The sequence below is a fragment of the Equus caballus genome, chromosome 6, assembly GCF_041296265.1.
Source record: "Equus caballus isolate H_3958 breed thoroughbred chromosome 6, TB-T2T, whole genome shotgun sequence".
NCBI classification, from domain to species: domain Eukaryota; kingdom Metazoa; phylum Chordata; class Mammalia; order Perissodactyla; family Equidae; genus Equus; species Equus caballus.
Genome location: NC_091689.1, coordinates 86,206,852 through 86,223,189, shown reverse-complemented (window position 1 = coordinate 86,223,189; position 16,338 = coordinate 86,206,852).

Below are 16,338 nucleotides of genomic sequence, written 5' to 3'. Positions count from 1 at the left end.
ATGGTCTATCCTTGAGAATGTTCCATGTGCACTTGAGAAGAATGTGTATTCAGCTCTTTTAGGGTGAAGTGATCTATATATGTCTATTAAGTCCAATTGTTTTAGTTTTTCATTTAGCTCCACTATTTCCTCATTGATTTTCTGTCTGGATGATCTGTCCATTGATGTGAGTGGGGTGTTGAGGTCCCCTACTATTATTGTGTTGTTGTTAACATCTTCCTTTAGGTCTGTTAATAGTTGCTTTATGAATCTTGGTGCTCCTATGTTGGGTGCATAGATATTGATAAGCGTTATTTCTTCTCGATGAAGTGTCCCTTTGATCATTATATATTGTCCCTCTGTGTCTCTCTTTACCTGTCTTATTTTGAAATCCACTTGGTCTGATATGAGAATTGCAACACCTGCCTTTTTTTCCTTGCTATTTGCTTGAAGTATTGTCCTCCACCCCTTCACCCTGAGTCTGTGTTTGTCCTTGGAGCTGAGGTGTGTTTCCTGGAGGCAACAAATTGTTGGATCTTGTTCTTTAATCCAGTTTGCCACTCTGTGTCTTTTTATTGGAGAGTTCAATCCGTTTACATTGAGAGTGATTATTGATGCACGTGGACTTAATGCTGTCAATCTGTAGCTCCTTATCTTGTTTTCCTGTGTTTCTTTTCCTGTGTGCTTTAGCCTACCCATTTAATACTACAATGTCTTATGCTGGGTTTCTTAGATTTTTCCTTATTTACGATTTGTGACTCTGTTCTGTATTTTATTTTAATGTCTGCCCTGAAGTTTGTATTTAGAATCTCATGTATAATATAGTCTATTCTCTGGTGGTCTCTTACCTGCTTGACCAATACTGATTTAGACCCTTTGCTCTTCCCCTCCTAAATAATTGTTTTCATTTCTTATTCCAACTCGTGTTATGAATTTGTAGTTAGAGTGATAAGATTGTCCTTGCTTTGGTAGTTTCCTTACCTTTACCCTAATGCTATAGTTGAATATTTGCTATCCTGTTCTGGTTCTATCCATCGGTCTCCCTAGTCTGTGGATTGTGACCCCTTTCTCCCTTTTTTCTTTTCTCAGGTATGAGAGCCTTCTTGAGGATTTCTTGTAGTGGAGGGCTTTTAGTTACAAATTCCCTTAACTTTTGTTTGTCTGGAAAAGATTTAATTTCTCCCTAATATCTGAAGGAAATTCTTGCTGGATAGAGTACTCTTGGCTGAAGATTTTTATCTTTTAAAGCTTTGAATATGTCACTCCATTCTCTCCTAGCTTGTAAGGTTTCTGTAGAGAAATCTGCTGAAAGTCTGGCAGGGGCTCCTTTATAGGTTATTCTCTTCTTTTTTCTTACTTCCCTGAGTATTCTTTCTTTATCTTTCCTTCTTGCCAATTGTACTACTATGTGCCTTGCAGTAGGTCTTTTTACATTGACAAATCTAGGTGATCTGAAAGCTTCCTCTACACAAATTTCTCCCTCAATCCCTAGATTTGGGAAGTTCTCTTCAATAATTTTGGTAAGCACACTTTCTGCTCCATTTTCCTTTTCCACGTTCTTGGGAATTCCTATGATCCTTAAGTTCTTACTCCTCATTGAATCCACTATCTCTCGGAGATTTTCCTCATTTTTAAAAATTCTTAGTTCTCTTTCTTCCTCTGTCTGGAGCCATTCAGCCTGTCTATCTTCAATTATGTTAATTTGCTCTTCTATGGTGTCTACACGGGCATTCAGGGAATCCGTATTCTGTTTTATCTGGTCCATTGTGTTTTTATCTCTAGTAATTCTGTTTGATTCTTCTTTATGATTTCAATCTCTTTTGTGAAGTAACTCCAGAACTCATTGGCTTGTTTCTCTATCTTTCTCTCTACCTCATTGAGTTTTTTGATTATAGCTGCTCTGAACTCATTATCACTTAGTTTACCTAATTCCAAGTCCTCAGGACTTAATTCTATGTTTTTATTGTTTTCCTTCTGGTCTGGGGCTTTTATAAATTGCTGGATGGTAGAGGAGCGGTTTTTTCACAGGTGGTAGAATTCGCTTGCAGTTACAGCCTGTCGCCACTAGATGGGGGACGACAGCCACGTGTTCTGAGCTCTCCGCCTTCGGGCAAGATGGCAGCACCCAGTGGCTTTGCCAGGAGGGAGGGGCTGCTATTCTTGTGCGCCAATCTGGATTCAGATCAGTTCTGTTCTCTGGTCTCCCGAGGCCCTGGGTTTATGGGGTCCCCGTGCACGTGCACGGAAGCTTTCCCCCGTCAGCGGCTTTCCACTGAACCAGGGACAGGAGTCCTGGATGATCCCCAGGTGGCGTGGCCCCTCCCCTGCTCTTTCCCAGAGCCACGCAGCAGCGATTGCAGACTCTAGGCGAGGTAGCAATGTTCTCTCCTACCTGTTCCGGTGCCTCCGAGGCTGTCAGCAAGGTTTATGATCTCCACCTTCTTGGTATTGTAGGTCTCTAACATGTTGGCATTAGGTTTATTCTCTGAAATTCAGTTTTTCCAATCCTTTGTTGTATTTTGGAGGGGAGAGAATCCCGGGTCAGCTCACCCTGCCATTTTGCTCCGCCCCTTCTCTAAACCTACTCTCTAAATATGAATGTAAAGCCTCTTTAGCAGTTATTAAAGCCCAATATGTAGGCAAATTCATAAACAGTTTAATATAGATCAAAGACTGCAACTTCCTCCCTTTCCCTTCATCTCCAAAAATAATTATGGATAATTTTGTGAAATTTAGAAATATATTTTCTAGGTTTAACCACTCACACTGCATAGGTCCTGTTTTGCCTTCCATTCCTAGGCTGTATGTAAGTGGATAATGGAAAATGCAAAAGGAAAGAATTTGCAGGCCTAAGGTATGATGAGATATGATTAATGGAAGTACTTTTCCACTTAATTTGTAATAAATTATGAGTTCATGACTAAATGTTTACTTTTGTAAATTGCAGAGGTTGCATTATATGAACATATGATTCTCAAGTTGTTAGACTTTTAAAACTTTATTAAAATCCCTTTTGTGCTCCTGTTTCTGGTACTCGGATGGTTTTTTCCCTCTGAAACTTGAAGCTAACAAAATTGCTAACAGTTTGTGTTTCATTAATACATATTGAATGAGTGTTAAGGAAAGCTAGACTCAAGGTGCATCAATTATCTCTTCAATTCCCTTCCAGTCTCTGATCTCCAACTCATCCTCCACATTGCTGTTTGAATATTTCTAAAATATGAAATTCATCATGGTGCTTTCCTGCTAAGAAGTTCTTGATAGCTTTGTATTGCTTACAAAATAATATTCAAACTCCTCAAGTATTTTCATAATCGACCTTTCCTATTTCATTTCTTCTCTCTTCCAATTACGAGTCTATGTGCCTCATTCACACTGAATAACAAAGTGTATTGCACAAATCATAAGCTCTCACATATATAGGAAGCATGCTCCTTGCCCAAATCTTCTCAGCTATCATGCAAAACATCAATTATCAGTTCAGGTTAATTCACATGGAGTCTCCTATGGAAGACTCTCATGGACAAGGCAGTGTTGGTCACTCCATACTCAAACTTTCCTATTGTTTGTAGTCAACTCTTGCTGGTGCTTATCATAACACATGTAATTGAGTATATATGTTTCCTGCATTGGACTCTAAGTTCCACAAGAGGAGCCTACCTCTTACACATTTCTGCATTCTCATCATTGAAACCACTGCCTGGAAAGGAATAAATTAACTAACGAGAAATGAATGGCAAGAGAGAAGATCAGCGTTAACATGTTCACTGACAAAGTAAGATTCAAATGTGGCATTTGATGGACATTAATGTAATCCAACTACATTGCTATTTAATAAACTGTAAGATCAGAGACTGCTTTTGTTTTCAGCAACAACTGACACAAGGCTATAGGAGATAAATGTATGTAGGGCAGTAATGGGAATGCCATGGTTTGCTGAGTATAACTCAAGCTAAGAATTTAAAGCCACAAGCTTGTCATTGTCTTTATTTAGATCCTCAGTGTGGTGAGAAATAGACTTCAGGCCTTATAGCACTTGTAGTGCTGGTATTTCACATGCTTACCATATTGCTCTGTATCCCCTTCATTCAGTTGAGAATGGTCAGCCTTTATTGCAAGCTTCTTTCCAAGTGATGTTCTAAGCAACTCTGTCAATACTTGAAGACATGGACTTCCAATATCCCATCTTGTTAAGGTCATAGCATTGTCTTTAGATACCTGAAGATCAGATAACTAATCCCCAAATCCCCTCCTTAAGGGTCTATTTCATGTAACCATCTGTGTAGTTGTGACTGTTGAGTGTCATTCTCCAGGATATTTCTACATATCTTGTATTAGCTCTTGTTTTGATTATTTTTACAAAGATGTTTTTATATCATTCAGGCTTGAAAGATAGAGATAATGTGAGCACAGAAGGCAGATGTGCTCATTTTTTTTCTGACCAGTATTAAAATAATGTCTCCCAACATGACAAGGTTGGACAGATTTGCTAGTAGCCTCTTTAAAATTTTGTCAGTGTCCTAAGCTTGGGGTGCCTCAGCTGTGACACAGACTGATTGTGTATGCAGCATCCATCCAGGCCCTCTTGAGATTGCCCATCCTGGGGATTAGGAGGCAAGTGGAGCTGAGCAAACATGAAACTCATACAACCTCCTATGCCATAATGTTTATTGTCTCTGACTCAGGGGTCTTGTGTTTTCTGCTAGAATCTATGAAACTGTGGCTGACTGACTTACAATAGCCCTCCCAGTTCTTGAATAGTTTTGTTGAAGAAGACGAATTTCTGGAAGTGATAATGGCTTTCTAGAAGAGGAAGGCACATGCACTCCATGGGCAAGATTAGGGATGAGACTCCTCATATTCAGTTGTGGATGCTCTTGCCCAAACCTTGAGTGAGGACTAAGGGTTCTCCACTGTCACACCAGTTAATGAGGCTGAGGACCAGGAAGTAGGTTTGAAACTAGCCACCTGAGAGTGCTTTTGGTTACTTTACACATCTAGGTGGAAGGAGGAAGGGTCAAGGATGCCTCAAACTTGGCTTTGAGTGTAATGCTATATTGGAAGTTTGTTTGATTATCCCCACGCAGCTATCTGGCTGCTTGTAATGAAAAGTAAATGTGCTAGTGACTTCCAGTTTTAAATCCAACATGTGAAGTACTTGGAAGTTGTCACTTCCAACTTTACGACAAGAAAAAGCTGGACAAGTGAAAACTAATGACTTTTCTCAGACTCAATAGAGAACTAAGGATGCAGGGAGAAACTGCCACCCTGAAATCTGGGCAGAGTTGCATCCAGAGTGTCAGATTTAAGATATGCTTACTTGGAACAGCAGGCCCTGGAGCCATAAATTGGTAGAAACACTTAAGTGCTAATTTTGATGAATTTCTGGAGCCTGAGTTGCATGAGAATGAGTGTGAAAAACTCATGGGGGCCACAATCTTAAGGAAGTCTCAACATTTTTATGAGCTTTACTTCAAAGAACACCACTAGGTTCTGATGGTGAATATTTGAGAAATAGCCCTTGTGACACTAGCAAGGGAAAGGAAGAGTAATCACTGTGAAATACGCCTGGAGCCTTCTCTATAGCAGAGGCCCACTTTCCAGGGTAAAGAATTTGTCTGTGCCTAAATCATCTGAATGGAGGGCATCTTCCTGCTCTATCTCCTGTTAACCTTACTGTCTCACCTAAGAGGAGGAAATAAACAATCAACACATATCATGCCTTTAAGGAAATAGATTGGGAATGCTGAGCCAGGGAAGAGAGTAGAGACCAGTGAAGAAAAAAGATATATGACTGGAGAAACACTTGTGAATATCACAGCCCTGGGACAAAGGTCACTAATAGGCTGAGATTTAATTGGAAGATTATAGAATGCTCTGACCGCCCCCCATGTTACCACCACACCAACAGGGATCCACTGTAGTAACATCGATTACCATTGAAAGAGCTGTAAGAGGCAGGCTTCCAGAGGAAGAATTCTTAAAAAAACACAAAGTCAAAAGGGAGAGAAAAATATAGATACTAGAGGAAATAGAACCTTCTGGCACCTATAGCTACAGAAAACATTAAACATGGCCCAATTCTAGAGAAATTAACATAAATCCCCATACTAAAAGCCCATTTACCTCCATTCCTTTTACATGACACAGTATGTCCAGCTTTCAACAAAAACTACAAGCAAGACTCAAGCAAGGAAAAGCAGTCTGGAGAGAGAAAGAAATCATCAAAACCAGACTCAGAAAGGACACAGAAGTTGACATTATCAGGTAAAGAATTTGAGATAACTATGGTTGTTATATTAAGATCTCTAAATGGAAGGACATGCAGTATTCAAAAACATATAGGTCATTTAAGCAGAGAGATGGAAACTCTAAGAGTCAAAGGTAATGCGAGAAATAAAACATCATCCTATAGACATAAAGAATGCCATTGATGGGCCCATCCTCAGTCCGCTGGACATGGCTGATGAAAGAATCAGTGCACTTGTAGGTAGGTCAACGACAACTTTCCAAATTAAAACACTGAAACGCAAAGATTAAAAAAAAAAGATAAAGGAAGATCCAACAACTGCCTGTTGATTTACAAAGTAAAACATGCACGTAGTTAGAAGACCAGTGAAAGAAGAGAGAAAATGGAACCAAAGAAATATTTAACGCAATAGTGGTTGAGAAATTTTGAAATTAATGACAGACAACAAACCACAGATCTAAGATGCTCAGAAAACACCACACAGCATACAGAGAAAACAAACAAACAAGACCCTACAGGTAGGCATAACATATTCAAACTGCAGAAAACTGAAGATAAAGAGAAAATCTTGAAGAGTCAGGGGAAGTTAACACTTGTCCTGTAGAGGAACTTTCTGACTTCTCATCAGAAATCACACAAACAAAAGGAGAATGAGGTGACATATTTAAAGTACTGAAAGAAAAAGAAACCCACCAACAGGGGCTGGCCCCGTGGCTGAGTGGTTAAGTTCATGTGCTCTGCTGCAGGCGGACCAGTGTTTTGTTGGTTCGAATCCTGGGTGCAGACATTGCACTGCTCATCAAACCACGCTGAGGCAGCATCCCACATGCCACAACTAGAAGGACCCACAACGAAGAATATACAACTATGCACTGGGGGGCTTTGGGGGGAAAAAGAAAAAAAAAATAAAATCTTAAAAAAAAAATAAAACCCACCAACAAAGAATTCTATATCCTCCAGAAGTGAATGGGAAATAAAGAAAACCAAAGAAATAGAATTAAAAATTTACCCCTAGCACCCAAAACGTTTGCAAGAAATGTTTTAAAAAAGTTTTTCAGGGAGAAGGAAAATAATGAACGTCAAAAATGCAGAGATCACATAACACTTGTATGCAAATTTCATAGACACTTTATATATAATTGTGAAAAAAATGGAAGCAATTAACATGTTATTCAAAAGATGAATGGTTAAACATACATGATACATCCATATAGGATACTCTCCAGAGATAAAAAGAATAAGATATCAAGCTATGTAAAGACATCGATGAATTTTAAAATGTACATGGCTAAGTGAAAGAAGACAGACTAAAATGTTATGTACTGTGTGATTCCATGTAAATGACATTCTGGAAGAGGAAAATTTATAGAGAAATAAAACAGATCATTGGTTGCTAAGACTTTGGGAGAGGGAAGCTTGCTTAGTTGAAGCACAGTTGATTTTTTTTAGGTAGCAAAACTGCTGTATATGATACTGTAAAGATGTATATATCACTCTACAGTCATCAAAACCAATAAAATTTTGCAACACAAGTAATAATTCTAATTAAAAAAATAAAATCCAGGATGTTAAAATGGAACGCCAAAGAATTTAACTGGATTACAAATATGTGAAACAGCCTCAGTTAACAGAGTAGGGGAAAAAGGTGCTGATCTAAGTAACTGCAGCAATGAGTGGAATCAGTGAGACTAAAGTCCAAAGGAACTGCATAGAAGCCTTGCACTCTAGCTGGTAAAGTTATTTCCCACAATATGTATATACTGTGTACTATGTATATACTGTATACTATATACTATGTATACACTGTTCTGTGATTCAGTATGTGTTGAAATTCACCAAACACTCACTCCTCATCTCTTTTAGGCCACACTGATCTCCAAATTGTTCAGGTTTTCAGTCTGCAATTTAGATACAGAGTAAAATGGTAAGTACAAAGAATGAAGCAGATACAGAAATTTCATTGGTAATATTTTCTCTATAACTTTTACTTCCAAATTTTTACGTTACATAGTTTTATTTACTAACTTATTTTTAATTGCAAAAATTTTACTTACTAATTTAAATGTTTTAAAATTTAACTTTTCATTTACTAATTTACATGTTTTTAATGTTCTTTTAATATTTTCCTCAAACTCACTACCCTATCTCTAAAAAACCCTTCTTAGTTCTCAAGATTTCCATATAGCTTTGTCTTTATCTTTCTCTTCTCTTTCCTTCTCCCACGTCATCCAATTTCATGAACCCGTATTTATATATTTCTCTTAGCTTCCCTATCCTTTTATCTTATTTTTCTCTTTCCTTTACCAAAGATAACATATTAGCTTGAAAAGCACTGGGCTAGTTTCTATTACATTTAGGATTTATGTAAGCACTTACTTTAAGCCAATTAACAGAGCTCTTAATTTTGGCCATACTATCCAGAAGTAAAATATGAATGTATGACATTCATAACAGACACACATACAGAGTCTCCAGACCTATTGCTTTAAAATTACTCCTATGAATCAGGTAATGTAATATAAAGCTCCTACTTATGAATCCATATTTTGTTTTAAGCCTTTTTACCAATATTTGTGGAGAAGACACTCAAGATGCTAGATTTTTGGCGAGGGCACACTTATGGCCGTTTTTTCCTCTTCCCCTTTTTTCCTTCAATTCTGAGAATTAGCTACATCACAATGGCACAGAAAAACTACTCAAGTTTTCTCCCAGATGGAGTTTTTGGGGCATAAACCATCCAATTAAAAGCATTTCCAACAAGTTAAAATGCACCCAAGGGATGACTCTCCAGGGATGCTTGGGGGTTCCCCATGGCAGTAAAGCTGGTGTTTGACTGACAGCAGGCTGGAGAAGGGTGCAGAGCCCGACTGCAGTTGTCACTAGCTTTAAGATTTGGTGAAGTCCCACTCAGCGCAGGCATTTAGTCCCTGAGCCAGCACCAGGCAAACCAGGGAAGCAGGAGGCAGAGGCCTGGAGCTGGCTGGGGGCTGGGGCTCCCAGTGCCAGGGTTGAGAGTTAAGTATAGAAGCTCCAGGTTCTGCTCAGGTCTAGCCTGAACTTAACTTCAACTTGGTAACAACAGAGGAGGTGACAAACAAGACAGACAAGGAAGGGAAAAGAGGGGATTAGGCCTCACACTCACAGCTGTTTCCACAGCCTCTTCCCAACGACTATCAAGATAAGGGTCACACAACGGTTCCCAGTCTGTGGCACACAGTCCAGCAGGACAGTTCACAGAATAAATCACAGGTCTCCTATCCTTCTAACTGACTCAGTAGGTGCCTAAAATACTCAACGGGTTAACCGCCAAGAGAGGGCACCCCACTCATGGTCGCCGGGGTGATCAGGCCCAGAAACCAGAGTGGGGGCTTCCAGGGGTGGAGCCTTTGACTCTAAAGATTTTTTTTCTTGTTTTTAAAGCTCAAAAAGAGCCCCAAATGGGCATTGTAACTTTAAATTATCCTGGGTTATCTTGCCGGCTGTTTACAGTTATCTCCAATTTTTTAGGGGGCCTTTCCCAGGTGGCTGCAACAAGCAAGGTAAAACCTTATGGACAAAAGTCTAAGAACAAAGTAATTTGGATCCACTAAAATAAATGATCTCTAAGGGCCTTCTAGTCTGACATGCTTTAATTTTTGTAATTCTTGAGTTGCTGAGAACAATGCCTATTGAGGCTGACTGACCACCTCCTAAATGTTCTAGAACCCTTGGACCTGCCAGCTGCCTTTTAAATCAGAGAAGTAAGCAAACATGGCCTTTTCGTGTTGTCACAACACCAAATGAGGAAAATTAGAATATTAGATCAAACAATTCAATATGCATTGGCAACTACTGTGTGCTGGGAACTTGACATATTTTGTTTCATCCAACTCTGACGATTCAATACGGCAGGCTTCACGGCTTCATTTTACAGCTGAGGAAACAGAGGCTCAGAGAAGTGAATGGGAGGAAAGCTGTTGGGCTGTGCCTGTTGATAAATGCCAGAGTGGTAGGGCCTTCTGGAAAGCACTGGTCACACGATGCTAAGAATGCCCTGGTCTACCTTACATCTCTGAGGGGAGGTGGAATGGAGGGAGTGGGGTGAAAGGAAGCCCTGAACATGAAGCCAGGGCTATCAGACTACCTCGTAAGGTCCTGAGGGCAATGACTTCACCTTCCCAATTCTTTATGTCCAACATCTAGGACAGCTCCTGATAGACAATAGCCTCAGCATCCACCAGTCACACACTGGAGGGGACCCCACTGAAGTGGAACACAGCCTGAAAGGAGCCCCCAGAGTTCTGTGACTACAGGCTGTGCACAGCTTTACTCTTGTAGTGTGGGTAGAATGAATGCTTCCACAAGCGGGGCAGCCTTGGCCAGATCCACCATACCCACCACACTCACACTTCAACAGAGACTAGAAAAAGAATAGGCACTGAAACCAGCCTATTCAGGCAAGGCCCTTAGTAGGTAGTAGCCTTGGTCAGTTGTGTCATCTCCCTGAGCTTCAGTTACTTCATCTGTGATTCAGAAGAAATTGTACCTCTTCAGAGGAGTGTTACAAACACTGAAAGCCATGCCGTTCATATGGACAGTTCCTTGCACATAGCAGAGATGCACCTTTCTCACGTCCCGTCCTTTGTCAGTGGGTGTCGGGAAGCTTGCACGTGGTCTGTGTGAGATGGCATCAGGAGGCAAGGCTACCACTACAGCAAAAACAAATTTTGAGATGACTTCTGGAGCCAAATGACCATTGCTCTTGGATCACGTCCTGTCTGGAATTTTCTACTGCTTTACCCCAAGATGTGTATGCGTGTGCGTGTGCATGTGCGTGTGTGTTCGTTTGTAAGACTTGTACACTGCAGAAGTAAATACTCATTAGCTTTTCTCTGAGCAAACATTAAAAGAACAAAAATTCAACTTAAGTCACAGAGAAAAGCTTAGATATTAAGGTGACAATGTGACAGCAGAGGTTAAATGATGTCTGGCTGTGAAGAAAACTGCTGGACACAAACAGGAAAGCGCTATGAGGTCATTATGCTTCAATATATTGTTATAATCTCTATGCTAGGACTTCTCCATGCTTTGCTTATGGAAAATCTGTTTCCTTTCTCTCTCTGTTTTCTCAGATCAGTGGTGCTTTGCATACTCCTTGTGGCTGTGTCATTGCAAACTTGTAAGAAACGCTGAGCAGAGAGAGTTTGGTGTCTGCCATCTTGACGAGCTTTCTCTAGTAGAACCTTTCTGAAGGGAGGTCTGTGTGCAGTGAGTGGTTAACCTCCAGCGTGCCCTGGAGAGACTCGGTCAGTTGTGTCTGTCCCAACTTTGCAAATGTCTCAGCCTCTAAAGACAGAAAAAGCACTGAAGACGTGACAGAGGTTGGATCCCCAGCTAGGCAGACACTTTCCCAGATGTGTGACCCTGAGCAATTCACTACCTCCCCATAAAGTCATTCATATTAAAGGAGATAATACTTGCAAATTGCCTAGCACTATACCTGGCACATAGACATGCTACATAAGGGGAAACTGGCTTACGACTTTACTCTTATATGTGTTTTGGCTTACTGCATTCAATGGGCCAAATTGATAGGTGCCTATTCCAGGAACAGACACCTTCCAAGCCAACAGCTGGCTCACCGATGGTGTGGTCCTGGAGGGCAGAGGCCATGTCCTCCACATTTCTGTTCTTCATTTTCTCACCTGCACTTTCTCCTCACAGTAACCCAACTAAGTTGACATTACTACACCTGTTGTACAGATGAGAAACTGAGGCTCAGGGTGGTAAAGGTACTTGCCTGAGGCCTTACAGCTAGTGAGCAACTGAGCCAGCGTTGGAACCCAGTTCTCAACTTCAAGTCCGATAGTGCCCTGCAGGTCACAGTCAGAGCAAATAACCCACAGAATTCTCTTCAGTATGTGTGGTCTGCCTCCCCAGCAGGTCTGTAGGCCACTCCAAGCTAGGGCCAAGGGCTTCCTCATCTCCATCCCCAGCGCAGAGCCCAGATTCCCCACCAAGTGGGCACCTGGAAAACTCGTCTGTTGAATGGAGCCCCCATGTGAACATTTAGAAACCCAGCAGATTTTTGCCCACTTGTACTTCTGCCAACTTCATCACGCCTTCTGGAGACTGGAATAAAGCCGGCTTTCAGGACTCTTGGTGTGCTATGTTCAGACAAGAACAGCACAACTGCACAGATCCCACTGTCCAAAGTGTTTGCTAAGTGCTCGCTGATTCTTCAGAGGAATTTCCCAAGATCGTTAAAAGAAACAACAACAGGGTTTGAGATTCTAATTGGGACCAGAAATTGGACAACTTTGGAGCTGGCCAGAGAACTGTGAAGCTCTGAAAACAAACGCTCACCTTTCTTTTCTCCCTCTCCTTGCTCCCGGCTCTTGTTAGAGCCTTTCAGCTACAGTTCCAACTCTCCTTAGCAACAAAGGCAGGGTTCCCAGAGTCGGGTGCCTCAGGAATGCCAGCTCTTCCCTTTATTAGCATTCAGGGCCCTTCATCTGCCTGCACAGTTGGCCACGGACCGTGTAAAAGGCAAAGCAACTTGGGGCAGGCCCAGCATTTAGCATGGCTTGTGGTGAAACGGGATGCTTCCAGAAAGAGTTTCTAAACAAAAGGCATCAGTATTATTCATGGAGCCACCAGGCTGCCTGGGGCACAACATGGCTCTGGCTCAGCCACATGCTGTCTGCCTGGGCTCTGTGTGAAGGCATGGTGTGGCCTCCCCAGACACAGCTTGGCCCTAAATGCCAACAGTTTGGAAGGTCTTCCTCCTCTTCCCCCCGCACTACTGTCCAGTCTCTCCCCAGGCTCAGTTTATCCAGGTTAGACAATGGCTGGACTCTAACTGGCAGTGGGAGTGCCCGGCGGGGGGGGGGGGGGGTTGACAGGGTTAAATGTTCAGATGGTAGGACAATTGTGAACAGATGGCACTGCTGGGAATGGATTCCAGCAAATTCACAAGCACATTAAACTCTGACAAAGACATATCTGGTGGAGGGAAATTGGTACCTTGTACCAAGCCCTTGTTCAAAACACACACCCACTTTCCGACACAGTCTGAGAGTTCCACAAGGGGACCCCTAGCCAGGTTCTGTCTCATTGGAATTCCAAAATACTGATCAATAGCCAACCTCTGAGATATTCCAACCAGCAAAGCTGTTTCTCAACATTCTCATAGATCCAGCCCTAAGCAGAGTTTCCATCAGCCTCTCTATGTGTGAACTCCTTCAGGGATGTGCACCTCATTCTTTTGTCATCTTTTCTCTCCAGACAGCTCCGATTTGTTCTTCTTTTCTACCCTCCCTTGTGACCAAAGACAATGTTGTAAAGCTTGATCAATCATTGCAACAATGACTGCACCAACACTGTGCCTGCCCATTCTGAGAATCAGGGATTAAAAAAAAAAAGGAAAACAGGAAGAAAGAAAGAATAAGTGAAAGAAAGGAAGGAAGAAACAGAGAAAGAATGAAAGGAAGGAAGAGAGGAAGGAACTGTTTCATCCTCCAGAACTGACTGGAGTTGGGAGGGGGCCTCAGGAAGGAGGAGGAATTGGGGAAACAGATGTGTAAGCAGGTAAATTAGTTGGTCAGGACCGTTGTACCAAGTGCTACACACTGGGGGCCTTAAACAACAGAAATGTACGGCCTCACAGTTCTGGAGGCTCGAAGTTCAAAACAAACGTGTTGGGGCGAGCCCGTGGCCGAGTGGTTAAGTCTGCTTGCTCCACTTCAGCAGCCCAGGGTTTCACTGGTTCGGATCCTGGGCGTGGACATGGCACCGCTCACCAGGCCATGCTGAGGCGGCATCCCACATAGCACAACCAGAAGGACCTACAGCTAGAATATACAACTATGTACTGGGGGGCTTCAGGGAGAAAGAAAACAGGAAAAAAAAAGAAGATTGGCAACAGATGTTAGCTCAGGCGCCAATCTTTAAAAAAAAAGTGTCCACAGGATTGCTTCCTTGGACTGTGAGGGAGAATCTGTTTCAGGCTGGTTTTTTTTTTTTTTTTTTTATTAATGTTATGATAGATTACAACCTTGTGAGATTTCAGTTGTACATTTTTGTTAGTCATGTTGTGGGTACACCACTTCCCCCTCCGTACCCTCCCCCCACCCCCCCTTTTCCCTGGTAACCACCAATCAGATCTCCTTCTCAATATACTAATTTCCACCTATGAGTGGAGTCATATAGAGTTCGTCTTTCTCTGACTGACTTATTTCGCTTAACATAATACCCTCGAGGTCCATCCACATTGTTGTGAATGGGCCAATTTCGTCTTTTTTTATGGCTGAGTAGTATTCCATTGTGTATATATACCACATCTTCTTTATCCAATCATTAGTTTCTGGGCATGTAGGCTGGTTCCACGTCTTGGCTATTGTAAATAATGCTGCAATGAACATAGGGGTGCAACGGACTCTTGAGATATCTGATATCAGGTTCTTAGGATAGATACCCAGTAATGGGATGGCTGGGTCATAGGGTATTTCTATTTTTAACTTTTTGAGAAATCTCCATACTGTTTTCCATAGTGGCTGTACCAGTTTGCATTCCCACCAACAGTGTATGAGGGTTCCTCTTTCTCCACAACCTCTCCAACATTTGTCGTTCTTGGTTTTGGATGTTTTTGCCAATCTAACGGGGGTAAGGTGATATCTTAGTGTAGTTTTGATTTGCATTTCCCTGATGATTAGCGATGATGAACATCTTTTCATGTGTCTATCGGCCATATTCATATCTTCTTTTGAGAAATGTCTGTTCATGTCCTCTGCCCATTTTTTGATCGGGTTGTTTGTTTTTTTGTTGTTAAGCAGTGTGAGTTCTTTGTATATTATGGAGATTAACCCTTTGTCGGATAAGTGGCTTGTAAATATTTTTTCCCAATTAGTGAGCTGTTTTTTTGTTTCAATCCTGTTTTCCCTTGCCTTGAAGAAGCTCTTTAGTCTGATGAAGTCCCATTTGTTTATTCTTTCTATTGTTTCCCTCAACTGAGGAGTTGCAGTGTCCGAAAAGATTCTTTTGAAACTGATGTCAAAGAGTGTACTGCCTATATTCTCTTCCAAAAGACTTATTGTCTCAGGCCTAATCTTTAGGTCTTTGATCCATTTTGAGTTTATTTTGGTGTGTGGTGAAAAAGAATGGTCAATTTTCAATCTTTTGCATGTGGCTGTCCAGTTTTCCCAGCACCATTTGTTGAAGAGACTTTCTTTTCTCCATTGTAGGCCCTCTGCTCCTTTGTCGAAGATTAGCTGTCCATAGATGTGTGGTTTTATCTCTGGGCTTTCAATTCTGTTCCATTGATCTGTGGACCTGTTTTTGTACCAGTACCATGCTGTTTTGATCACTGTAGCTTTGTAGTATGTTTTGAAATCGGGGATTGTGATTCCGCCGGCTTTGTTTTTCTTGCTCAGGATTGCTTTAGCAATTCGCGGTCTTTTGTTGCCCCATATGAATTTTAGGATTGTTTGTTCAATTTCTGTGAAAAATGTTCTTGGGATTCTGATTGGGATAGCATTGAATCTGTATATTGCTTTAGGTAGTATGGACATTTTAACTATGTTTATTCTTCCAATCCATGTGCAAGGGATGTCTTTCCATCTCTTTATGTCATCGCCTATTTCTTTCAAGAAAGTCTTGTAGTTTTCATTGTATAGATCTTTCACTTCCTTGGTTAAGTTTATCCCAAGGTATTTTATTCTTTTCGTTGCGATTGTGAATGGGATAGAGTTCTTGAGTTCTTTTTCTGTTAGTTTATTGTTAGTGTATAGAAATGCTACTGATTTATGCACGTTAATTTTATACCCTGCTACTTTGCTGTAGTTGTTGATTATTTCTAATAGTTTTTCTGTGGATTCTTTGGGGTTTTCTATGTATAAGATCATGTCGTCTGCAAACAACGAGAGTTTTACTTCTTCGTTACCTATTTGGATTCCTTTTATTTCTTTTTCCTGCCAAATTGCTCTGGCCAGCACCTCCAGAACTATGTTGAATAGGAGTTGTTTCAGGCTGGTTTTTGACATTCCTGTAGTTAGCCTGAGGGTGAGAGTTAAGAGTTTGGGTTCAGGTTCAGGTTTGGGTTAGATTGTTGGAGTGCGGGTTCAGGTACCAGT